Source organism: Gopherus evgoodei, chromosome 1, assembly GCF_007399415.2.
Source record: "Gopherus evgoodei ecotype Sinaloan lineage chromosome 1, rGopEvg1_v1.p, whole genome shotgun sequence".
In the NCBI taxonomy this organism is placed as follows: Eukaryota; Metazoa; Chordata; order Testudines; family Testudinidae; genus Gopherus; species Gopherus evgoodei.
Window position 1 is genome coordinate 313,102,846 of NC_044322.1, and position 24,515 is coordinate 313,127,360.

At 43.6% G+C, this 24,515-nt stretch overlaps 1 protein-coding gene across 32 annotated transcripts in view; it reads right to left on the reverse strand.

Annotated features, from left to right (window-relative positions):
* The window catches only part of NRCAM (neuronal cell adhesion molecule), a 356,777-nt gene that overhangs the window by 211,056 nt on the left and 121,206 nt on the right, over positions 1-24,515 (reverse strand). The window contains exons 1-2 of one of the 32 annotated variants that reach the window (XM_030548967.1): positions 14,796-14,909; positions 11,244-11,349 (exon numbers count right to left, since the gene is read on the reverse strand). The exons of 30 other annotated variants lie outside the window; for them this stretch is intronic. The gene's annotated coding sequence lies outside the window, so the exon portion shown is untranslated. Of the gene's footprint in view, positions 1-11,243; positions 11,350-14,795; positions 14,910-24,515 lie in introns of those variants that run through there. One more of the 32 variants, XM_030548966.1, reaches the window with a different exon arrangement.

Sequence of the window (24,515 nt, forward strand, 5' to 3'; positions counted from 1 at the left end):
GTCAGTGCCGCGGTGGATATCGGCGCCAGGCGGTCCGAACTGGGCGCACTCTCTGGCTGCGGCGTGGGCAGTGCCAAAGCAGCAGGAGTCTTGGCCTTCTTCGACCTCGGGGAGAGGGAGCGACATGTAGTCAACTTCGGTGCCGGTGGCGGCCGGTGCCGAGAGTCTTTAGGCGTACCAGTGCGATCCGGTGCCATAGGAGTGCCTCTGCTCACTGACTGACTGGCGCTCGGTGCCAAAGGTGGCAGTGTCAAGGCCACCTCCATGAGAAGCTGTTTTAGTCTGATGTCCCGCTTCTTTTTAGTTCACGTCTTGAAAGCTTTGCAAATAGGGCACTTAGCTGTTAAGTGCGATTCCCCGAGGCACTTCAAACAGGAGTCGTGTTGGCATCGGCCTGTGACAGGGCGAGCACGGTTTAAAACCCAGTGAGCTGGGCATGAGCTCCGGCACTGGGTGTGGGGAAGGGGCTGCTTCCCGAACCCCACTAAGTAGTACTAAACTAACTATACTATTAATGTAAGAACTTACAACTAAATCTATCTATATCTACAAGAACAATAACTAGGTACACGATAACAACAAGAAACTACGAGTAACTAGGGAAGGTGGAGGTCAGCTAAGCTGCACTCCACTGTTCCAACGACTGACACAGGCGGTAAGAAGGAACTGAAGGGTGGCCGGGTCGGCTGGGGTATATATCCGGTGCCATAGCGGCGCCACTCCAGGGGGCGCCCAGCCGACCCGCCGAGTGTTGCTAGGGTAAAAAAGTCTTCCGACGAACGTGCATGTGGCGCGCGCGCACACTTGACTGGAATGCATATGAGCAATCACTCGAAGAAGAACCAGAGTTTTCTCAAACTGAGGGTCTCAACAAAAGTGGGTCGTGGGGGTGGGGGTCGCAAGGTTATTATATGGGGGTCAAGATATTGCCACCTTTACTCCTGCGCTGCTTTCAGAACTGAAGGGGCGTGGTCTCGGTGGGGCCCCCTGTACTAGCGCTATGAGCATGTGGCACCAGGGAGCACTGGAGCCAACCCAACAGATACCACTAAGGGAAAAAAATCCGGCAACTGTGCTCGAGGCAGGCACACATCTACATTTGAATGGACATTTGCAAGCAATCGAGGAAGAAGTGGAGTTCTTCAAGATGTGTGTTCCCTATGTGTATTCCACGGTGGGTATGCATGTACTCCATGTGCCTGAAACCAGAGATTGCTAGTAAGTAGTGTCCACAGCTCTATGTCTGAGCAGCTGCTCCTCTTGTGCTCTGTACCAAGGGTATAGGGGGCAATGTAGGCCGATGCCTCTCCATTTCATCCTCTTACTATGAATGAGAGAAAATCCAAAGCAGAGGGGAAGGAGAGCAGGTAGTAGAATACAGATAAGTATCACACATCTGAAAGAACTCCGCTTACACAGGGTAAGTAATTTCCCTTTCCCTCCTGAGTGCTGGTCCCTATGTGTATTCCACTGTGGGTTACTTGCAAACACTATTAAGAGAGGAGGATGAAAGTATGCAAGCAGTAAGGCTGCTTGCAGAACACCCATCCCAAATGATATGTCAGTGGAAGAGTCTTGGACCAAGAGGTCGGCAACCTTTCAGAAGTGGTGTGCCAAGTCTTCATTTATTCACTCTAATTTAAGGTTTTGTGTGCCAGTCATACATTTTAACATTTTTAGAAGGTCCCTTTCTATAAGTCTAGAATATATAACTAAACTTTTGTTGTATGTAAAGTAAATAAGATTTTTAAAAGGTTTAAGACACTTCATTTAAAATTAAATTAAAATGCAGAGACCCCTGGACCTGAGCAGTGTGACTGCCACTGAAAATCAGCTTGTGTGCCACCTTCGGCACATGTGCCATAGGTTGCCTACCCCTGGTGTAATGTCACACAAATGTGTGGCTGAAACTCCATGCTGCTGCCTTCCAAATGTCAAGCAGAGGTACTTCTTGGAGTGATGCTACTGAGGCTGCTGTGCTCTCATACGGTGAGGCTATCCCTTGTGCTGGTGAGGCTATCCCTTCTACGCCTTGTGGCATAGAAGAATCTATGCCAGTTGATAAGGTAGGAAGCAACCAGAAATTCACTTGGAGATCTTCTGAGAGGAAACAGCTTGCCCTTGGATTCATTGTAGTATGGCCAGGAACAACATAAGTGACTGTTTGATTTGTAGGTAAGAGACCAAAGCTCATCTCACGTCAAGGCAACAAAGTTTTCTTTCTACACCGGAGGTGTGGGGCTTTGGAAATAACTCAGGTAAGTGGGCAGGCCAATTTATGTGGAATTCCAAAATTACTTTAGGGATGAATTTCAGGTGCAGTCACAGTGAGACTCTAAATATAGTGCAATCAGGGTTTGACACTAGGGCAGTGGTGGCAACCTGGGGCCCGTCAGGGGTAATCTGTTGGTGGGCCGCGAGACAGTTTGTTTACACTGACCGTCCACAGGGCCGCACCGCTTCCCACAGCTCACACTGGCCAGGAACAGCAAACTGCAGCCACTGGGAGCTGCAGGCGGCCGTGCCTGTGGATGGCCAATCTAAACAAAGTGTCTCGCAGCCTCCCAGTGGATTACCCTAGCAGGCCATGGACCACAGGTTGCCCACCACTGCCGACCCAGCTCACTATCCGTCTGGGTGAGTTGATGGCAACAAGGAAGGGAACTTTCATAGACAGGTGAAACATCAAACAGATAGCCAGAGGTTCAAAGGGTGGCTTGATGAGTATTGAAACCACTAAATTAAGCTCCCATTGAGGGGTGGTTTCATTACTGGTGGGAACGCTCTAATTCAGCCCTTTAAGAATCTGGAGGTGATTGGGTGAATAAAGACATAGTAGCCATCTGATGGAGGGTGACATGTGCTGACTGCAGTTGGGTGCATCTGTACTGAGCTAAGAGAAAGGCCCAACTCCTTAAGGATAAGGAAGTAATTTAAGATATTAGGGATACCCATTGACTCAAGAGATATTCAGAGCGCCACTTGGCCCAGATAGAGAGTGCTTCCACTTAGCAAGGTAACATTTTCTTGTGGAATCCTTTCTACTATGAGTAAAAACAGCCAGCACATTCTGGGAACAAGAACATTCCAGGTCCAACATGTCCACATACCAAGTTGTGATGTGATGAATTTCCAGATTGCGATGTCTGATCTTGCTGTTCTCTCGAGTCAAGAGGCCTGGGAAGGAATGAATGCTGATTGACAGTCAGGCAGACATGTGCAGAAGAACCGAGAACTGCCTGGGCCATCTTGGTGCAATGAGAATGGCTCATGCTCTGCGCTGTCAAATCTTCTGCAATACTCAATGAAGTGGGATAGAAGGAAAGACATAGTTTAGGCAGTCTGTCCAAGGAAGCAGGATAGCATCGCCACTGGACACTTGGCCCTGAGCTCCCCTGTAACAGTATATGCAGCACTTTCAGTTTGTCTGGGAGGCAAACAGGTCTCTTGTAGGGATTCCCCACTGAATGAAATGATGTTGACTACTGAACTGCGTAATTCCCATTCATGGTCTGTGGCAAAATGCCTGCTGAGGCTGTCTGCACTAAATTCTGGGATCTTGAGAGGTACATTGCTGAGACAGTGATGTGGTTGATGATACATCAGTTTTCCACAGACTGACCACTTCTACACATAGAGGAATTTCTGCTTAGGTGCTCAAAGCTGCTTGCTTGTCTGGGGACCAAGAATAACAAGTTCTCTTTTACAGGAAGGCTGTGATTGGGGTGACCACCCTGGAGAAAGCCTTGATGAACCACCTATAGAAATTGGTGAAGCCTCAAAAAGAACACTGAACCCCTAGGTTGTCCCTGTGTGCTTCCCAGTTGGTAATGGGGAGATGATGTAGCCAAGAAACTCTATTGTGTCTCAGTTGAAGTGGCAGTTCTCTGACTTGGCATACAGGCAGTTTTAGGGAAACCCTTCTACGACACTCCATATGTGCTGGTTCTGTTGTGCTTGGTTGCTTGAAAAAATAGGGAACCCCACATGCATCCAACGAAGTGGGTATTCACCCACAAAAGCTCATGCTCCAAAACTTCTGTTAGGGCTTGTCTACATCAGAAAGTTGCAGCGCTGGTGAGGGAGTTACAGCGCTGCAACTTTGAAGGTGTACACATCTGCAGGGCATCACCAGCGCTGCAACTCCCTGTTTACAGCGCTGGCCGTACTCCCGTTTTGTCTCGGGTGTAGAGGATCCAGCGCTGGTGATCCAGCGCTGGTAATCCAATGTAAACACTTACCAGCGCTTTTCTTGACCTCCGTGGAAGGAGGAAGCCTCTGGTAATCAAGCTGATCTCCTTTCCCGGTTTGCTCTCTCGTTCCCGGAACCCGAGCAAGCAGGTAAGGAGAACCGCTTGCTCGGCGGTTCGGGGAACGAGAGAGCAAACCGGGAAAGGAGACGAGCTTTGCCGCGGTTTGCTCTCGCGTTCCCGGAGCCACCCTGCAAACCGCAGGGAAGGAGACCTGCTTGCTCGGGGTTCCGGGAACGAGAGAGCAAACCGGGAAAGGAGACCAGCTTTGCCGCGGTTTGCTCTCTCATTCCCGGAGCCACCCTGCAAACCGCAGGGAAGGAGAACCGCTTGCTCGGCAGTTCGGGGAACGAGAGAGCAAACCGGGAAAGGAGACCAGCTTCGCCGCGGTTTGCTCTCCCGTTCCCCGAGCAAGCAGGTCTCCTTCCCTGCGGTTTGCAGGGGGTTCGGGAACGCGAGAGCAAACCGCGGCGAAGCGGGTCTCCTTTCCCGGTTTGCTCTCTCGTTCCCGGAACCCCGAGCAAGCAGGTCTCCTTCCCTGCGGTTTGCTGGGTGGCTCCGGGAACGCGAGAGCAAACCGGGAAAGGAGACCAGCTTCGCCGCGGTTTGCTCTCCCGTTCCCCGAGCAAGCAGGTCTCCTTCCCTGCGGTTTGCAGGGGGTTCGGGAACGCGAGAGCAAACCGCGGCGAAGCGGGTCTCCTTTCCCGGTTTGCTCTCTCGTTCCCGGAATCCCGAGCAAGCAGGTCTCCTTCCCTGCCGTTTGCTGGGTGGCTCTGGGAACGCGAGAGCAAACCGGGAAAGGAGACCAGCTTCGCCGCGGTTTGCTCTCCCGTTCCCCGAGCAAGCAGGTCTCCTTCCCTGCGGTTTGCAGGGGGTTCGGGGAACGCGAGAGCAAACCGCGGCGAAGCTGGTCTCCTTTCCCGGTTTGCTCTCCCGTTCCCCGAACCCCCCCTTGAAGCCGCCCAACAGCGCTGCAGTGTGGCCACATCTAACACCACTTGCAGCGCTGGTTGCTGTAAGTGTGGCCACTCTGCAGCGCTGGCCCTATACAGCTGTACTAATACAGCTGTAACTACCAGCGCTGCAAAATTTTAGATGTAGACATGGCCTTAGTCTATAAGGTGCCACAGGACTCTTGCTGTTTTTACAGGTATTCAAAGTGTCCACACTGGTGCAGAAAGTGGTTTTCCATTCATCTCCTTCTCATACCTACTTTGCGGAAATCAAACTTTGTAAAAATTCAGGCACAGAATAATTAGTCTAGGAATTCATGAACAAAGGGAAGTGCCTAATGGTTCCAAATTATCACATTACTGAGGGTGTGGCAGTTAATGGATGGCCCACAGGGAATCATCCTTTTTAACAAGGAAAACTGGGATCCCTGTTTGAAAGTTGGATGGCTGAATAAACCCCTTCTGGAGATTCTCTTGCAGGCAGATGCAAAGGACCTGGAGCTCTGTTTCGATAAGGGTGTACATGAGACCTAAGGGAATTTTGGCACCTGGCTGAAGGTCAATTGGGCAGTTGTATTTGCAGTGCAAGGGCAGGTAGTCTACATTTCCCTAATCAAATACATCTGCAAGGTTATGCTGCTTGCGAGGCATTTTGATAATGGCAGTCAGGAAAGTCAGGGGCACACCCAACTCCCATGGGGCCCTTCCTGGCAGCAGGGATTTCCCAAACAATGGCATGAGGATACCAGTTCTCTCTTTGGCCTCAACATGTCAGAATCACTGGCAGTACTGGGAGCAAACACAGAATGTCCCTTTTTGCCAACAGCTAGAGGGGTTATGGACAGCAAACCAGGGCATTCCCAGGATGATCAGAGAGTAGGGAGTCTGAAATAACTGGAACTGAAGGGTATCCTGATGCTCCTGGAGGGTAATGACCTCTACGGGGGTGGTACAGTGGGTGACCAGCCCCAAAGCTAGGAGCAACCCATCAATGCTTTCTGCCAGATCTGGGGAATTCTTACGCATGGCAGGGATCCTCTGGTCTTAGCCACATCCTGGTCTATAAAATTAGCTGAGGTCCCCAAGTAGACCAGAGCCTCTAGGTGGACTGCTGGGCTTGTTGGGAGTAGAAGCTGCAATGGCAGTCAGAGATGGATCAAAGGTGGATTTGTAGTTGCTGCCATCCTGACAGAGGCTTGTGGAGGTCAAGAGTCTCTGAAGGGGGGAGGACCAGACCAGACCAGCCCCCCTTATTGGGGCTGGGGCTCGATGTTTCCCAATGCTGAAACTGGTATGACCTTTGCAGGGCATCACTAGGTGAAGCATCTACTGCCCCCACAATACAGGTGCAGGCCTAAAGTTTGATGGCGGTGCTTCTCAGCCTCAGACAGGAGTGGACAGGCTTGATCGATTCACACGTCCTGGAGTATGGTGTGCAGCTGATGGAGTCAAAAGCTAGGGCATCATCAGGGTCACGTTCATGGCATCGCACAGTAAGGAGGTAATCAATTCTGATACGTAGGTCAATGAGGTTGTCAGGATCGGTCAGAGACTCAGCCTGAGCCAGCTTGTCTTTTATATCATCATTCACCCCCAATCCAAAACTGATGATGCCGCACAGCCTCATTCCACTTGGTGTCACAGGAGATATGATGGAATTCAGCATCATATTGGGCAGCTGACTGATACTCTTGCCTTAGTGTTCGCAGGATGGCTTCAGTGGTTTAGGTGCAGTGGAGGGATCACTGAGGATAACCGACATGGCCTGAATGAACTGCTCCAACAGGCCCAGGAAGGGGCCTTCCTAGCCAAGTCCTCCTCAATGAGCAGACTTATGATGATCCCTACTCAAACCTGGTCAGTGGAGAACAATAGCAAGGAGAGGAACAGGAACTGCTTTAGGAAACCTCAGAACTGACCATGATTACCACTAAAGTTATCTGGGAGTGAGACCTTCAGCTCCCAAGAGGCCAGAGTCAGGGTTGCCAATGAAGCTGCTTGGGCTTGTAGGGCCTCATCCTGCACCTACATAGTAGACATCTGTGCCCTCTGTATGGCCTCCATCAGCTCCACCAGAGAAAAATTGGTCCGAGTAGGGTCCATGCTGATGAAGTGGGCTGCTAGTTTTTGTATTAGGCTGCTCAAACTGTAGCCGACTGGGCCATAAGTCATCAGGCCTAGTGGTTGAAATGGGAGTTCAGCCTACTGGCTATAACCAGGTCCAGAGTTGCAAGAGTTCAGGAATTAGCCAAGGGTCAGTACAGAAGCTGAATGCCAGAGCTGAAAGGTTCAACCAAACTCATAGGCACAGGCAGAGCCAAGGATCAGTATTCGAGAGACAGAAGCCAAATGTCAGAATCAGAGGGTCAACCCGAGTTGTAAGCCAGAGGATCAAAGCCAGAAGGTAGAGGGGAACAGGGACTTGAGCAGAGCAGAGCAGGAAGTGGAAGCAGATTGTAACAGGGCTGGAACAAGTGCAAATGCAGCTGTGACTGTGGTACTGTTGAGCGAGCTGCAGCTGATCTGCTATGTAGGCTAGGCTTATAAGCAAGGCTGCTACACCAGTAGCCAATCAGGGTCCATGGCTATTTTGTCAGTTCCAAAGCAATGCAGCCACGATCAGTGGTTGCCTACAGCAAAGTTAGTCAAGGAACAGGCCAGCAGCAGGTCCTAGCTGGTCTGGCCCCTGACACCTTGCGCTTATGAGACTTCTGATCATGATCACGAGGCTCAGGAGGACCTAAGTCCTTGTTTCCTGGGCATGAAGAGTTACCTAACCTGGACAGAGTTGAGGCGTTCTCTTAGAAGATCTAGAAGAGGCTCTACTGTTATGTCTATGAGAGTGCCTCTTACTCCCATGAGAAGGCCCAGACGAAGGGTCCTTCACTCTAGCCGCACCCAGGGGCGGCTCCAGACCCCAACACGCCAAGTGGTCACCAAGAGGGCGGCAGGCGGCTCCGGTGGACCTCCCGCAGGAGTGCCTGCAGATGGTCCACTGGTCCTCTGCGGCTTCGGTGGAGCCGAAGGGACCAGCAGACCCTCCGCAGGCATGCCTGCGGGAGAGGTCCACCGGAGCCGAGGAACCGGCGACCGGCAGAGCGCCTCCCGCGGCATGCCGCCTTGCTTGGGGCGGCGAAATGTCTAGAGCCACCCCTGGCCATATCTTTTCCTGAATTGGACACTGGACTAGGAGGTGTACTTCTTGATGTCTCAAACTGATGTACTCGGGGAGAGGGGAGGTCTCCCTGGCCTGGATCCAACTGAGACCTCATGGCACACTCCATTAGGTGCCTCCAAAGTCAGAGGTCTCATACCTGCTGCATTCAGCTGGGAAAAGAGATATGTATACTGCACTTATCGGAGAGAGGAGTTTTTCTGAGCAGTGCTGGTGGTCACTGCTGACCAGAAAGGAAGAGGAGGAGGAGACACAATTTTTAAAGTCTGGGAATCTGGGCATAATCTCAGACTCATGCCAAAGGACTGGAAAATTCCCCAGCATGGGGATTCTAACTATCCATCTAATGATAACAACATAAAAGTTATAAATATTTACAGGACAATACGCTGAAGATGATCAGTTCCAGACACCGGGGGACGATGACTCAGCAGTCAGCGCCATGAAGCAGTAAGAAGGACCTGGAGAGGGATCGGTCTGTATCACCCCTTATACCTTCAGTATGGAACATGAGGAGAACTATGCAGGTGCAGAATAATGGACACTACTTGCTAGAAATCTCCAGTCTCAGCTCCATGGAGCATACACATACCCACAGTGGAATTACATATAGGGACCAGCACTAGAAGAAGAACTGCCACATCCAATTAGACCACTGGCCTGTCTAGTTCAGTATCACGTCTCTGTCAGTGGCCAACACCAGATGCTTATGAATAAGGCAAAAGAAAAGTACTCAGCAAGTATGTGTCAATTCAATGTACAAAGGTGGTAATTCTACAAATACATATGCAAGTGCACATATTTACTAGTGTACATAGTCCTACTGACTTCAGAAAGACTACTCAAATACCTTAGGGTTTGCACGATTGGGCCCTACACTGGCCACTATTGCTGAAATGCAGGGCTGGCTCCAGGCCCCAGTGCGCCAAGTGCGTGCTTGGGGCGGCATGCCGCGGGGGGCGCTCTGCAGTGGACCTTCCGCAGGCATGCCTGTGAAGGGTCTGCTGGTCCCGCAGCTCCGGTGGAGCATCCGCAGGCACGCCTGCAGGAGGTTCACCAGAGCCGTGGCACCAGCGGACCCTCCACAGGGACGCCTGCAGGAGGTCCACCGGAGCCGCGGGACCGGCGAGTGGCAGAGTGCCCCCCGCGGTGTGCAGCCGTGCTTGGGGCAGGGAAATGTCTAGAGCCGGCCCTGTTGAAATGTATGCATTAGACCTTTAAAAAAAAGCATGGTTTGTGTGTTAACTCATCCTCTAACTTGGAATTCAGTGTGAGAACTCCTCCCTCTGGGATAAGGTTATTCTCCTCACTTTACCCATTTACATGGGCTGGTGAAAGTACAGCAGAACCTCCCAGGGGAGAGCCAGTCCTCAGCAGTAGCAGAAACTTTTCAAGCAACACCTGGAGTTGAAAGCAGTAACAGCAGCAGTGGAGAGACTCAGATCTGTGGCCTTTTACCATCTCCCAGAAGGCTGCTTTTTGCAGTTTGCACTCTGGATATGATTTTTGATCTGTTGCTTGGCTGCTTGCTGCAACATCCTCCTATTTCTCCTCATCTCAGTTCCTCCTGTGCTGGTTTCACGCTTCCTGCCCTCCACCACCTCCTCCTCATATCTCTTTCCTCTCTCCATTCCCCATCCAATCTGTGCCCCTGTGTTCTTTCCCTTCTTGCACTCCCTCAGTCCTACTTACTCACCTTCTCCTGTAACTACCCCACATTCCTCAATTTATTATTTTTAAAGGGGAGCCAAAAGTGTGTAAGGGAAAGTGTCAGTATTCAGACACCTAAACATTTATAAGTGCGCAGTGGTATTTTCAAAAGCATCTAGGTGCATAATGCCCATTGATTTCAATTGAAGAGAGGTGAGAGGGAGGATAGATAGAAGTATTAAATCCTCTACCCTCCCTCTCATTTTAGATTGTAAGCTCTTTGGGGCAAGAACTGTCTCTGTTTTTCTTTTTGTTTAGAACAATACTGAGCACAATAGACCCTAATGCTAATTGGGGTCTTTGAGTCTTTTCACAATATAAACAGTAAATAAAACCAATAATAAGATATCAGGATTTCATTTGTTCCAAGATGCTAACATTTTTTATGGAGATCCTCAGAAGTTTATCTAAAATATTATTGTATTTTTGAGTGATAAGTAATTATGACCAAATCCAGTACATGGGCAAATCTATTTATTTCAGTCCATTAGCCTAATGATTCCACAGCTGAAGTGGAAAGTTAATCCACCTTAAGGGTGAGAAACTTTTTTGCCTCTATTGAGCTTTCTTTTTCACCCATGCCAGGACAATAGAAGACCCTCCAGAAGAGGTCTGTTGGATCAAACCTTCTCTTTTTAGTCCAAATTCAGAACAGGTTGAGGTGATAGTTGATACTTCCGTAGGTTTGTCCGCTACAGTTTGTTTTGATCTCAATGTAGAACAGCATCGCTTCATTATGAATGGCATCTTCTTGGTGTGTTTTGTGTAAATTGGTTAATTCATGATGACATAGGGCAGATAAATATATACTACAACTAACCAGCACATGCTCTAGCCTGGTATAACCATTCTCTGATCATTTCATTAATAATAAAGAAAAACATACAATATCAAAAAGTAATATAATTTAACTTCCTGAGGCCTATAGCTAACGTTGATTCTATTAAGATATTTAAATTTTAAAATTATTGTTATTGTGGTACTCAGGACTGGATTAACTCTCCTGTGGGCCCAGGGCTATTAGATTTTGTAGGCCCCTGTATACAAATCTTTTTCCTGGGAGGTAGTTTGGTGCAGGAGGGGGATTCTGATCTGGGGCAGGAGATTGGGATGGAGGAGGCGGTGTGAGTGTAGACTCTGCCGTGAGGTGCTTACCACAGGCTGTTCCTGGCCGGCAGTGCAGCAGGGCTCAGGCAGGCTGCCTGCCACAGTCCCACTCTGTTCCCGGAAGCGGCTGCCTGCTAGCACATCTCTGTGGCTCCTGGTGGGGAAGAGGACAATGGGAGCAGTGAAGGTGGTGCTGGCGGTGAGGGTAGCGCACAGAGAAGCCTTCCCCGTCCTCCCACTAGGGGCTGCAGAGACGTGCTAGCAGTCAGCCACTTCCGAGAACAGTGTGGGGCCACAGCATGCAGGCAGCCTATCTGAGCGCCCCGCTGCACCACAGGGGTTTTAGCATCTCAGAGTTGGGGATTGCTGCCTGTGATTTATTTTTGCGGGGCCCCCCCTTGAACCGGAACTCTGGGCTGCAGCCTCTAAAGTCTCTGCCTTAATCCAGCCTTGGTGGTACTTAGAAATGGATGAAAATGACAGGGAGTAACATTGCATATTAGTTATTTTTTTCTGCTTCTCCAAGTCTCCTTCATCTTCAGACTCACTGTCATTAATGTTCTCAGTAATATAGTTGGCACTCTGAATATATTAATTTTCCCTTAAAGCCCCAGCTACTTATATCAGCGATCACCAGGCATGACTCACCAAGATACATGACTTTAAACAGGAGCTAGCCTCTGACTCATACAGCCTAAACACAGAATTTGTTGTCTAAGCTACAGTTAAACTTTCTTTTGTTTAATATAAAGTTACAAATTGTGAACATGTAATTTTTAGGGAGTCTTTCAAGGAAGAAATACTCTTTCACAAAAGGGCCAGATAAGCATCTTATAACATGATGTTAGGAGTTGGATGTCAAATCATAATTAGTTTATAGCTCCCTACAATTTAGTTTAATAATAAAGTGGCTCTCTAGATTCTAAAACTCAAATATCAGTTTTGTTTAAGACAGACAAGGTGGGTGAGGTAATATCTTTCATTGGACCAACTTCTGTTGGTGACAGAGACCAGCTTTCATGCCTCCCAGAGCTCTTCTTCAGATCTGAGAAAGGTGCTTTCAGAGTCACAGCAAAACACAAGGTGGGACAGATTGTTTAGGATAAGCAATCAGGACATACTGTAAGGGACCATTTATGGTAAAGTGGTTCGTTAACACCTTTACAGTCATAGGACAAATAGAGGGGGTTAGTGGAGTACAAATTGTAAATCCAGTGTCTCTGTTCAGTCCATGATTTTTAATGTTTAGCAGATTTATGAATTTAAGCTCCCAGGTTCATCTTTTGAAAGCACTGTGCAGGTTTCTTTTGAGAATGAGGACTGGTAGGTCAGATGTAGAGGGACAGCTTTGTAAAAAGTGTTCACACACAGGTGTTAGGGTGTTTTTGTCTTCTGTCATTTCCCTGTGAGAGTTCATTCAAGAGCATAGTGATTATCTGGTTTCACCCAGATAGTTATTGCTGGGGTATTTAGTACACTGGATGAGGCACACCACATGTTGTGATAGGCTTGTTTAAGACCCATGGATCTTGAAAGGTGTGTTGTGGAGGAGGTTAACCACTGTAGCAGTGGAGATGTGTCTGCAGTTTTTGAAGTTTGTACAGGGTCTGGTGCTGCTGTGAGTTGGTGTGGCCTACTTTGAGGGCACTTTGCGTCTGCTGTTGAGCTTGGAGAGGTTGGGGGTTGTTTGAAGGCCAGAAGTGGGAATTCAGGAAATATTTATTTGCGGATGGGGTCCCCATCAAGTATGGGTGGTTTTATTTCTGAACTGAAGCTGGTTCTCTAGGGGTATTTGGGGGCCCATTCCATGATGCGATCTACTCATCTGGTGGAAACAATGAGTGTCCTTGTTTGGTGAAGGTGGTTTTAAGTATGTTACAGTGTATATCTTGGACTTTCAAGGCACTCAGATACCACAGAGTATGCTTCTCATTCAATTATAAATGGAGCAACAGTGGAGTGTGATAGAGTTTAATACTACTTTATGATGTTTATGATGTTGATGACTTTTTAAATATAAATGTTTTCAAAGTTTCAGTGGTCTATTTGCAAATAACGTGATAACATAATAACCAAATCAGTCCTTTTTGGTATATTACAGACTTTAAAGGTAGGCATACTATGATCAAGCAGAGGAGCCAAACTGTAAACTGTTACAACAAATGAAAGTCTGTTATAAAGAGTAGCTTTTACTTAAGTGAAATATATATGATGAGCTGACCAAAAGACTTCCTAATCACTTAGTGCAATTCAAAATTAGATTGGCACCCATTTATAGTGGGGTTTTATAATATAAATTAGATTGTAATGAAACTGACAGAGAATGTAGTACCCCAGTTAAACTCAATGACATTTCATAGTTATTTTAGTATCAGCTGACAGCAATTTGATCTACAGTGCTAAGATACAGCACAGTATATCTATTTCAATTCCTCTTCAATTCCCCCTCCCACACAAACACACACACACAAAAGCTCAAACTTTTTTTAAAGTTCCAAAATACAGAGAAAGAAAAAAAATTCATAGATCTCAGCTGATTTAAGTGCATGTGAAAAAGGCATAGATACAATCAGTGAGGAAAAGGTCTTAAAATATGACATTCAGCTTTGCTTATCTGGATCTGAATGTATAGTAAACATGAGCCAGACTAAAATTGTTAATTTGTTTTTTAAAAGATATTTTGCTCTGCCTTGGAGTGTGCGAGTAAAATCATATTTCTCTGGGATATACTAGTACAGATATTTATACAGCAGGATTTCTTAGGCTAGATACAGCACCCTAGACTACATTGTGGTCTCAGATTTCGAAAACCAAAATTCATTTTTCTGACAGGAATTTTTTCCCAAGCATTTTCTAAAGAGGATTATATGCAAAAATCTAACAGTCGTTATAGGCATTTTTATCACAGAACTGTCACATGTCAGTATTTAGAGAGGAGTGAACATGCTCCTCTCTGTTTAATGAAACAGGAGCAGAAGAATCAGTGAGTGATAAACACTTTTTCTTCTCGTGTACACATAGTACTCTGTTACTTAGATCCTCCTCAAATATTCATTCTGGAAGAATAATAACCAGGGAATACCCCCAAAACTCATTTTAAACTAACACGGTAAATTTGTAACTGGAAAAAAAGTTTACTTTTTTCATGAAAGTAAACTTTCAGCACTGTAAAATTCTTTAAGAAAAATAAACAAGTTTATGATATTTCAGAAACAGTTCTATACCACATGATATAAGCGTTAAAATAATGGATCTATTTTCCCAGAAATCAGCATTAAAATCAGTCTAAAGACTTTCTAGCACACTGCATTTAATTATATCTAGGCTTCACTATGCTACCAGTTCAAGCCATTCTACACAATTTAACAAAGTTAGAGTGGTGTGGATTTCAACTTCTAGAACATTTAATCAAATATATAAAATTAATTGCACAAAAGAGATTTTTAACCTCATCCTCAGAGCTATAAACTCAACTTCCTCACATTTCTCATATTTTAATAAACCAAACAAGCTGATACAGTACTAGATGCACAAATCTATCTTACTAAATTGATCAAAGAGGAACAAAATTGTGTACAAAAGGTAGCTGAAGAATATTACCTTACAGATGTAATTATTTGCCTCTTTACATTTTCTTATTAAAAAATGGTAAGTTGGTAAAATTCCCTCCCTCACGTTGTAATCCTGCTGACAAAACCGTGTGCTGCTGAACCCTGCTGTTGCTGGACTGTTTGCAGAAATGTATAAAAAGAGGACAGTTTTAAACAGCCAATCACATTATGCTTGCACCTCCCAGGCTTCACTGTGTGATCAGCACAGGCTTTGTGTCAATACAATAGGGGTTAAACAGTTCCCTGTATTTATTTAAAAGCGAGCAAAAATCTGCTTAGTTGCTTGAACCTTTAAAATGATGTAAAATGATGTACATTGCTTGGGGGCGGATGGGGGGAAGGTTAAACAGTAACTGACTTTCTATCTAAAAAAACAGAATCTCTCTAGCTCCTCCTGCTTTTACGCAGTACATAAATACTAAAACCAGTTCAGTCAACAAGCACTTCTATCCAGATCTTCCCCCATCCAGTATTTTCCCCTAAGCAACTGATGGTGATTTGCTTCTCTTAACTCAGAGACCTGCTTTCACTTTGCCCTCGCATTTTGCTGTATGAATTGCGAAATGGAGTAGCTCTCAATTTTCTGTTCACCGTGCCTGAGATGTGGATTCTTGCAAAGCCTTCTATTTAAGACAAATGGGATTCCAGTGCCGGAAAGTAAATTTATCCATACTGAAAAATAAACTAAGAAAGTTCAGAAAAGCTGACTACACTATACATAGTGTTGGCAGCCATGGCTTGTCACTTCTCATGAATCCCTGAATCACCTTTGCTTTTCAAGCAATTACCTTGAGGAAACATAGGTACAGAACAGTGATTCTTTTTCAAGCTTTATAATTCCTTAGAAACGTGGAACATCTGAGACGTTGGTTTAAATACCATTCATCTGTTTTCTGAAACATCAAACAATGCAAGCTGCAGAGACTTTCAGTTAAAAGCTTCATGGCTTTTGCTATTATTTTACAAGTAAAAATCTAAAAATCCTGTCAACATTAGTTAAGTGTTTGTTTGCAACAATAACTATTTATCAATTCCACTGAAACCCATTTAGCTCTCAAGACCTGTTCAGAATAATGCTTTTCTTCACAAAAGCACAACCAACATGTAATATAATCTACTTCAAAGAATACTGTGTGGTTCAACAATGACCAGTCACATGACCTCTTAAACTTAACAGAGTATCTTAACTGTGCCCCCTCTGCACATACGTTGCACAAGTACTAAAGCTATGTCTTATTTAGCTGAAAAATATAAAACATTTTAACAATGGAAATTAAAAGCTAACAGCCAAGTCTTGTTTATCTTTTTCCAAATAGATATCTTTAAAACAACATGATGATTATGCAAAAATCCTATCATTCAAAGTTATTCCTTTTTAATTACACATAAGTGGCTGTGCAAGAGTTTTTAACAGTACTATCTGACATGAAACTGTAAATAATTAGCTATTTATTACACTACAAATGTGATACAACATTATTCCCATTTAGTATCATTTAATACATGCAAAACTCAATTCTCAAAATTACTATTTTATAGTTTTACTCATTCCTTTTAAAGTGAAATCACAAACGCAAGAAATAATCTCTCCGAGTTTAACCATTTGATCCCTTCTACATTTGATAGTATCCAGAGGTATAAGAATCAGTCATATGATGTTAAGAAATAAATGGTATTTTAACTAAAAGTGCAAGGACTTCTAAAAACTGTATTTTAAACAATGATTGTTTTCTGTATTTTAGAGCTGAATGGAAAAGGGACAGGTCTGATTTTGTAGCTTGATTGACCAAGCCTAATCAGAATTATTTCTGCACACTGCTTCACTACAGCAGTAGACCCATTAAGCACTAAATGCTTCTGGAGGCCCATTCCCTTTCAACCTCCCACTGTGACAGGTTACTTTTTAAACAGTAGCTACACAGTGGGCTACTCAAAACATTCAAAAAATGGAGGCGCTATATTGAACAGACATTTGAAAACCCACAGTAAAATCTGTCACTTGATTGCCAGGATGGCAGCTATCATAATAAAACAGATTCTTTGTGACGGAGAGTTACAAAAGGAGTCCTTTGAACTAATTCTCTTACATTGCAATACATTTTTATTAGGAAAAGGTTTTTAACCATGACATCTATTCCTACTTCAACAAAAGCACTCTATGTATGTCTCTGAAAATGTTCATTGTGATATGCTTATTTTTAAGTCATCAGAACATCCTCTGTGGCCTCCTATTTTCCAAATCTTTTCAACCTGGGAAGTTTTTACTAGCTGATATGGCCATTAGAAATGCCCTGTTTCATTGCATACATACCAATAATGCTACAGTACTTAGCAATTATTTCATATAATGAATTATTTAGAATAATTCTAATATAGCTGATCAACAGAACTTGCATGCATTGTACACTTTTTCATTTTATAAATATATTCCATTCATTCTCTTTGCTTTAAATTGTGTGTGTGTGTGTGTTTTATATATATATATATATGTATGTATGTCCATACCTACACTAAAATGTTATCCGTCATGCTTCCTACTACTAGAAATAACATTCAAACAAAAATATTCTTCTACCAAATTGTAATGCCCAGAGTTCGAAAATTTCTAGTTATGTCACACTGCAGATCTATGGTTTTGTAAAACCGAGAAACCAAGTATTGTGCAGATCTATTGTATACGCCTGGATTTTATAGATATGGGAAATAAGATTTGAGGTGCACTTTCAAACAAAATATGGGTGTTCACAGTTGTATGGGATTTAGATAAGATGCATTTAATACAACTACACCTCTACCCCGATATAACACAAATTCGGGGTGAGGCTGCGCACTTTGGCAGATCAAAGCAAGTTCAATATGACGCAGTTTCACCTATAACATGGTAAGATTTTTTGGCTCCTGAGGACAGCGTTATATTGGGGTAGAGATGCACCTGATACAGACTCTGGGGAAAATGTTTTTTTTTGTTTTTTTTTTTGTTTTTTTGCCAGTGGGTGGGGTAAAGAAAGACCAAATGAGGAGTTAGCATAGAAGACCAGAACTGGGAAACAGTAGAATTGGGGAAAGGAGGTGGGTGAGAGAAGGATCTCTTGAGGGGGCAAGGAGGGAGACTATGACTGTGAGCCAGAGCCAACAGGGAAAGTAGGTAGAAAGGAGGGGCAGACAATTAGAGATGGGGTTTAGGGGAAGAGAGAAAGAACGGACAATGAGACAGGATGGAGGGAACTGGGACTGGCTGTGCAATAAGAATGAGACTGAGACTGACTGTGAAGCTCGAGACTGGAAGTTGGGGTTACAGTTTGGAGGGGATGAGGCAGAAAGGGTAAAGCTGCAAAGCTGGGTCAACGAGCCCCTCCAGAGCTTGAAAGGGAGCCAAAACTTCCTATTTCACCATTCCTCTGCTGTCTGAAAATAGCTTCACGTACGTCCACAGGGAAGATGACAATCTTCTACTTCTATTTGTTACTCCATTAGCTCAAGTGACAGAGGTCTATGTAGTAGATCTAAAGGTCCCAAACCTGTTGATTCCTGGGTGTCGATGTGATTGCTGTTTTTTTTTTCAATTAGCTTTATTAAAAACTTAGTAAATTTGTATATGCACACACACGTACACACAACTATGTTGAAAGAACAGTATTAAGATTGCAAAGTCAAGCACTCAGTTAAGATATGCCAGAATTAAGGCTGTCCATGCAACCTTAATGCAGAGTTCCTATGTGATACTGGGCAAGTCACTGGGAAATCAAACTTTTTACAAATGGTCACCAGTTGTGGGTTCCTTATTTTCCTGGTGTCTGATGTAAGACCTTAGATTTAATTTGCACACATGCTAAGCACTCACAGCTACATCTGAAGTCAATGGGAGCTGTGATTTGAAAATATAAAGTGCTACATAATGCTGTGTACTCTGAATCATCAGGTCCTAACTGTCTCAAATTCAGCACCCAGAATAAGTGGACATTCTGGACCTTAATCTATTTTTCATTTCCCCATCTGTAAAATGGGGATAATAATATCACATCTCACAAGAGTGTTGTGAAAATAAATGGTTTGTGAAGCCCTTGGATACTATAGGGATGAGTACTACAAAAAAAACCCATGAGCAGAGTGATAATTCTGTCATCAGAGCATGGTTTGAATGGCGTGCAGTAAGTAAGGCATGGGGCCACACATTAACTGAACATTATCCATTCTGTGTACTGAAAGAGGAGTCCTGTGGAAGAAAATAGTATGTGGATATGCAGTTAAAGACTGTATCATAATGCATATAAGTAAGGAGGTTGAATTAAGATTGCATTGGCAACTTTAATACTGGCATTTCCTGATTTTTTAGTGCTTGGCTTTGCAACCTTGATAATGTTATTTTAACGTAGTTTGTGTGTGTACAATATTACATAATATGTACGTGTGTTTCACTTACAAAATTCCCCTCTAGGTCCTTGGGATAATTTTAAATCACTAAATGTTTAAGACTACTGAGAGGCTGAAAATTCTCTACATTATGGGCCACATTCCAGCATCTTTATTCTCATTACTCTCAGTGTGGCAATTTGTAGAGTAAGGTTCTATTCACTGTAAGGAAGGATGGCAGAGTCTGGCTGTATCTGAACATGAATGACTCCTTTCAATAAGTAATGGTGTCCAAAATGCAACAATATATTTAAAAAGAAAAAAAGGATGTATGCAAAAGGAAATTAAGGTTCCTATGATACTACTTAAAATTATAGGCATCTTAAACATTAAAACAACACTTTGAATCAATGAATTTTGCGATTTTTAACATTTGGTTAAAATAACCTAAGAGCATATTAAATTATAAGAATATGGTTAATCAGTAAATTAACTGTTGATATTAAAGACAGATTAGGAAATAGAATTAAATTATGTATGAATACTTGGGCTTGATAATGCATGATACATTCAAGAGTGAGTGAAAAAAGGATTAAGTATGATAAAAATTATCTAGGTAGCACATTTTACCTAACATTTAAGCAATTAAAATATATACTTCAACTTATTTACATGCCTTATGTAAGAATTTGTTTTAGCTGAGCTGTCACAGGAGGGTTTCTGGCCATGAAACCAGTATAAGGAGCAATGCAGGATTGGAAGGAGAGGAGATGTACATTTGCTGTGAGTGAAGAGCTCAGCTCTGCAGTAGCCTCCAGAACATCAGAACACAGGGGGTTAGGTGGTGCAAAGGTAGGCTTGGGCGTATTTCTGCTACTCAGATCCAACTCTCCCTTTCACTAGAGTAAGGACCATACTAGGGCTATTACCGCAATAATAGCCTTGGAACAGCTCCAGAGTCATTCCAGAGCCATTTCCCTTTTCTTGTGTATATTTGGCTCCCAAGTGTCCAGCCCAGCTACTTGGATTAGATACTGGATTTGGATCATAAAGCTTGATTAATAAATATTAACTTATTTCAAATGCAATTATACCATGTTGCTCATATGATGTTAAAAATGTACAAATCTGGATTTATTGGAAAATGTAACTTGGGGAAAAGTGTATGTTGTGTCTTCTGTATTACCTCCTCTCAGGATTAATAATAAATTAGAAGGATACTATATGTTGAATATAAAACATTGTGACAAATGAAAAATACATTAATAGGAAATATGCAGATTCTCGATACTGGCTATTTTAAAAATCTTTTTAAAAATTAATTTAGATTTAAAAATGAAAAGATTTTGTTTATCTTGTAAATAAATTGCAAAGTAGGACAGTTCATATCGAATGATTGAGTAGTAGAGATGTCCTGAGGTTATGAACATAAAGATATGCAAGATAGGATGCCATAGATGATAACATAATTACTTTAATATAAGTGAAGCACAAGAACTGTTATGAAGCATGGAGTTGCCTTTGTTGAATTAATAATAGCTGTCATAATTGAAACCCCATGGACCTATTTTTGACTAAACCTACTGTCTTCAGTTTGTAGATTTATACTTGCTCCTAGCTTTTTCTTCTATAGTTTTGCATGTTAAAAGTGTAAATGCCAGGTATCAATCTGATATTATTTTAGTTTTCATCCAATATCAACAGTCTATAATAAGTAAAGTTGATCATATAATTTCAAAGTGACAAAATATAGAGAAAAATGTGATTTTTATCCCATTTTTCCCCAACAGCTCTAACAACATGCAAGTCAATCAGCATTATCGTATATAACAACAGTCTCAGAGCAATGGGCACATGCACAGTTAGGATATATTGTTTGCTTCTAGGGTGCATTTTATGGTGCCTGAATTAGGGTGGGGATTCTCCTTCTTTCCAAACATCCTGACACTATGGAAATTATACATGAATAACTAAATTCTGTGTCTTCACACTCACTGCTGTATGTATGCAGTGATTAAGATGCTTGCACTCTACTCTCTCCTGTGTGTTTTCCTCTTAACATCCATTGAGATGGCCAAGAGAAGCTGGCTTCTTGCCAGTAGCAGAAAATCATTTTTAAAATGCTCTAGGAGTGCAGACTTACTAGTTTGATTTCACTCATTCTTTCAGAGGCAGAGACTTTGTTCCTACATCTAAGGTGCTTAAGCTGTTTATCACACAGAGGAGTCTCTAAGAATAGTTACATATTCTCAGATTGACTCCAGGGTGCTGGAGTGAGTAAGTACTCTCTTCAAACTCCTCTGTATTTTTCACTTTTTATCAGCTGAAGCAGATAGCTTAGTGCTACTATAAATTGATAGAACTATGTTTTCTCTTTTGCTTTTATATTACTTTTTGAAGGGGGTGGTACATGCTAAGACTCTCATGATCAGCTTCCAATATACTGTTTATTTCCTCCAATGCTATTCTCTTTCTTCTGCTTTTCACAAAGAGGCAAATCCTTTGCTCTTCCTCCTTGTGTGTGGTGGGTCCTGACTGCAGTACCTAGAACAGTTTCACTGCACAATGTGTGGAGATACAGCATACCTGGAGCCAAAAGTGTGCACTGTGTGTGGTGCAACAGTGGTTCTGCTACTGTGAAACCCATCATCTATTCCTCTTTGTATGTGGAGGTTACCCAGCAGCAAAGCTTCTCTACAGCCATCAGGGAGAAGAGGAGACATTATTTCCCACAAACTCTGCAGAACTTCCCCAGTGCATAGCCCAACTAGTACTCCTGATGGAATTCTGTGCCACTACATACATGCAGAATTCACGTCCCCCACAGATTTCTTTGCTTTCGCACAGAAAAATGACATCTGACTGGAAAGCAAAGGGAAGCTGCAAGAGTGGTCATGCACTCCTCCCCAGCAGTGCGGGTGCATCAGTTTGAATGCCCGGAGCAGCCAGCAGAGATGTAAATTGGGATGAAGGACAAGGCTGGGGGAACATGCATGCAAGTGAGGTAGAGTGACTCACACCACAGACACAGACCCCAGTTTACCGAGCCACACCCTCTCGCATTTGGATGCTCCGCACCTAGACCACCCCAGGCAGAGCCCCGTCACACTCAGACGCCTATGCCACCAAGCCCCACTCCCCTGCACCGGGACCACACTGTTGAGGACCCCACCTCACTGAGCATCAACTAGCTGCACCGGAACCCCCACCCCATCCCACCAAGCTCCACTCCCCCAGCACCCAGACCGACCTCTGCTGAGCCCCCCTGTACTCAGACACCCATAGACTCTAGACTTTAAGTTCAGAAGGGACCATTATGATCATCTAGTCTGACCTCCTGCACAGACCACAGAATCTCACCCACCCACTCCTTTAACAAACCCCTAACCTATGTCTGAGTTATTGAAGTCCTCAAATTGTGGTTCCATGCTGAGCCCCATTCCTCCCATACACGGACCCCTGTACTGAGCCTCAATCACTTGGATTGGGGGACAAGTCTAGGCAGGCATGCCAGATTCTGTCCTTCTTGGTCACTATCATGGTGCCCTTGGTGGAGAGAGACAGGGCCCTGGGGTCTTTTTGTTTCATTGCTGGAGCCTGGGCTCTAGAAGCCTGCAGGATGGGAGGGTCCCAGAGCTCTGGCTCTAGTCCGAACCCAGAAGCTTGCATAGCAATGTAACAGCCCCACAGTCTGAGCTCTGCCCAAGTTGGCTGGCGCGGGACAGCCATTAGTGTTTCTTTGCTATGTAGACATATCCTTAAAATCTTCTGTGCTTGACATCCTTGGAAATATTAGTATTGCCATCTGCTCTGTGAAGCCATACAGATGTGCTAATATCCCAAATAAGGAATCTATTTGTCAAAAAACATTTCCTAAATCTTTTTTTGTTGTCTGTATTGTTACAGACATCCTTGCTGACAGGTATTTTCGAATAAATTACCAAAATAATTGAAAACAGTGTATTTATATTGCATTGTTTTGACAAATAAAATATGCAGAATTTTGCAGAATTTTAAAATACTGTGCGCAGAACTCCCGCAGGAGTAAACTGGATTGGCCTCATACATTAGAGGGAGCCATTTGAGAAGGAATCCATTTGTGGCAGCAGAGAAAAAGGAGGCAATTGCTATCTCTAACTGGATTCCTGATTCAGGAATAGCCCAGATGTATTTTTTCCACCTGGAAGTGTAGGTTGAAGAACAGTGTTCTTATTTATGATGTGTAGGACTCTTTTGAGACTGCTGAGTTGTCTAAGGGGTTTTGTGTTTATTTTTCTGATGAGAAGGGATGTGATAAACTGTGCACCAGGAACCTAGTTTAAGTGCTGGGTAAATTGGAAGGCAGGAATGATACATTTTTTGCAGCAGTATTATTTAGGAAAGGTAACAAAATTATTTATTTTATGACAATTCATCTTGGTAATAAAAGTAAATTATTAAACAACATACAGTAGGGACACAATGGAAGACTAACATTTAAATTCACAATAAAACTAATATCAGGAAAATATTCAGACCTCCATATACTAGTACCTTAAAGCTTAATATTACTCAAGAAATTCCTTCTCCCAGCTCTACCTCTGACTACATACAGGACTTCTTGGGCAATTTAGTCTACTATGTGCCATATTTTGGCTACGTAATTTGTAACAGACTTCCTAGCCATTTATTTACAGGCCATAATGAAGACCAACATAGCAACTGATCTACAACAGTCTGAAGATAAACAATCAATCCTCTACTGAAACTGTGGGCTTTAAAGAACAAGCTAGAGTATGTGTGTTATGATATAAAAATAAACTTATCCACATGTAAACATAAAATATATGCTCTTCATCCCTTTCTCATATCATGTTCATGACTGTTGCAATAATACATTAAGTACTGCAGTTAGCTTAAGTGTACACCTGCCCACTATGTAGTGCACTTGGGGTTGCAGAGAAATCGTGACTTGTACATGCCCCTTAGCAAAGTGAAAGGTATATATTAACCTGGAAGCGTGTCATGCTTTTCCTTTCACTTATCTGAGAGGTGGGCCAGATATCACAAAATGCTCCCATCCGCTGTCACATTTAGATAAGTCATTCCATCTGGTTGTGTGTTCTCCCATAGGGAAACATTGCAAAACAAGTAAAGTAACTGAAGACACTGAAGTCAATATCAAAACTCCCACTGGACTGAAATGGGAAATAGGATCGGGTCTAAAATAAAGAATATTTTTCAACGTAATTTAAGATGAAAAATCTACATGTTGTCTAATGTGGTGATAACTCAACTGTTGCAAAGCACCCAGGTGCCACAACAAATTGATAAATAATCATTATTGAATTATATTTGGATTACTCATTTAATGAAGATT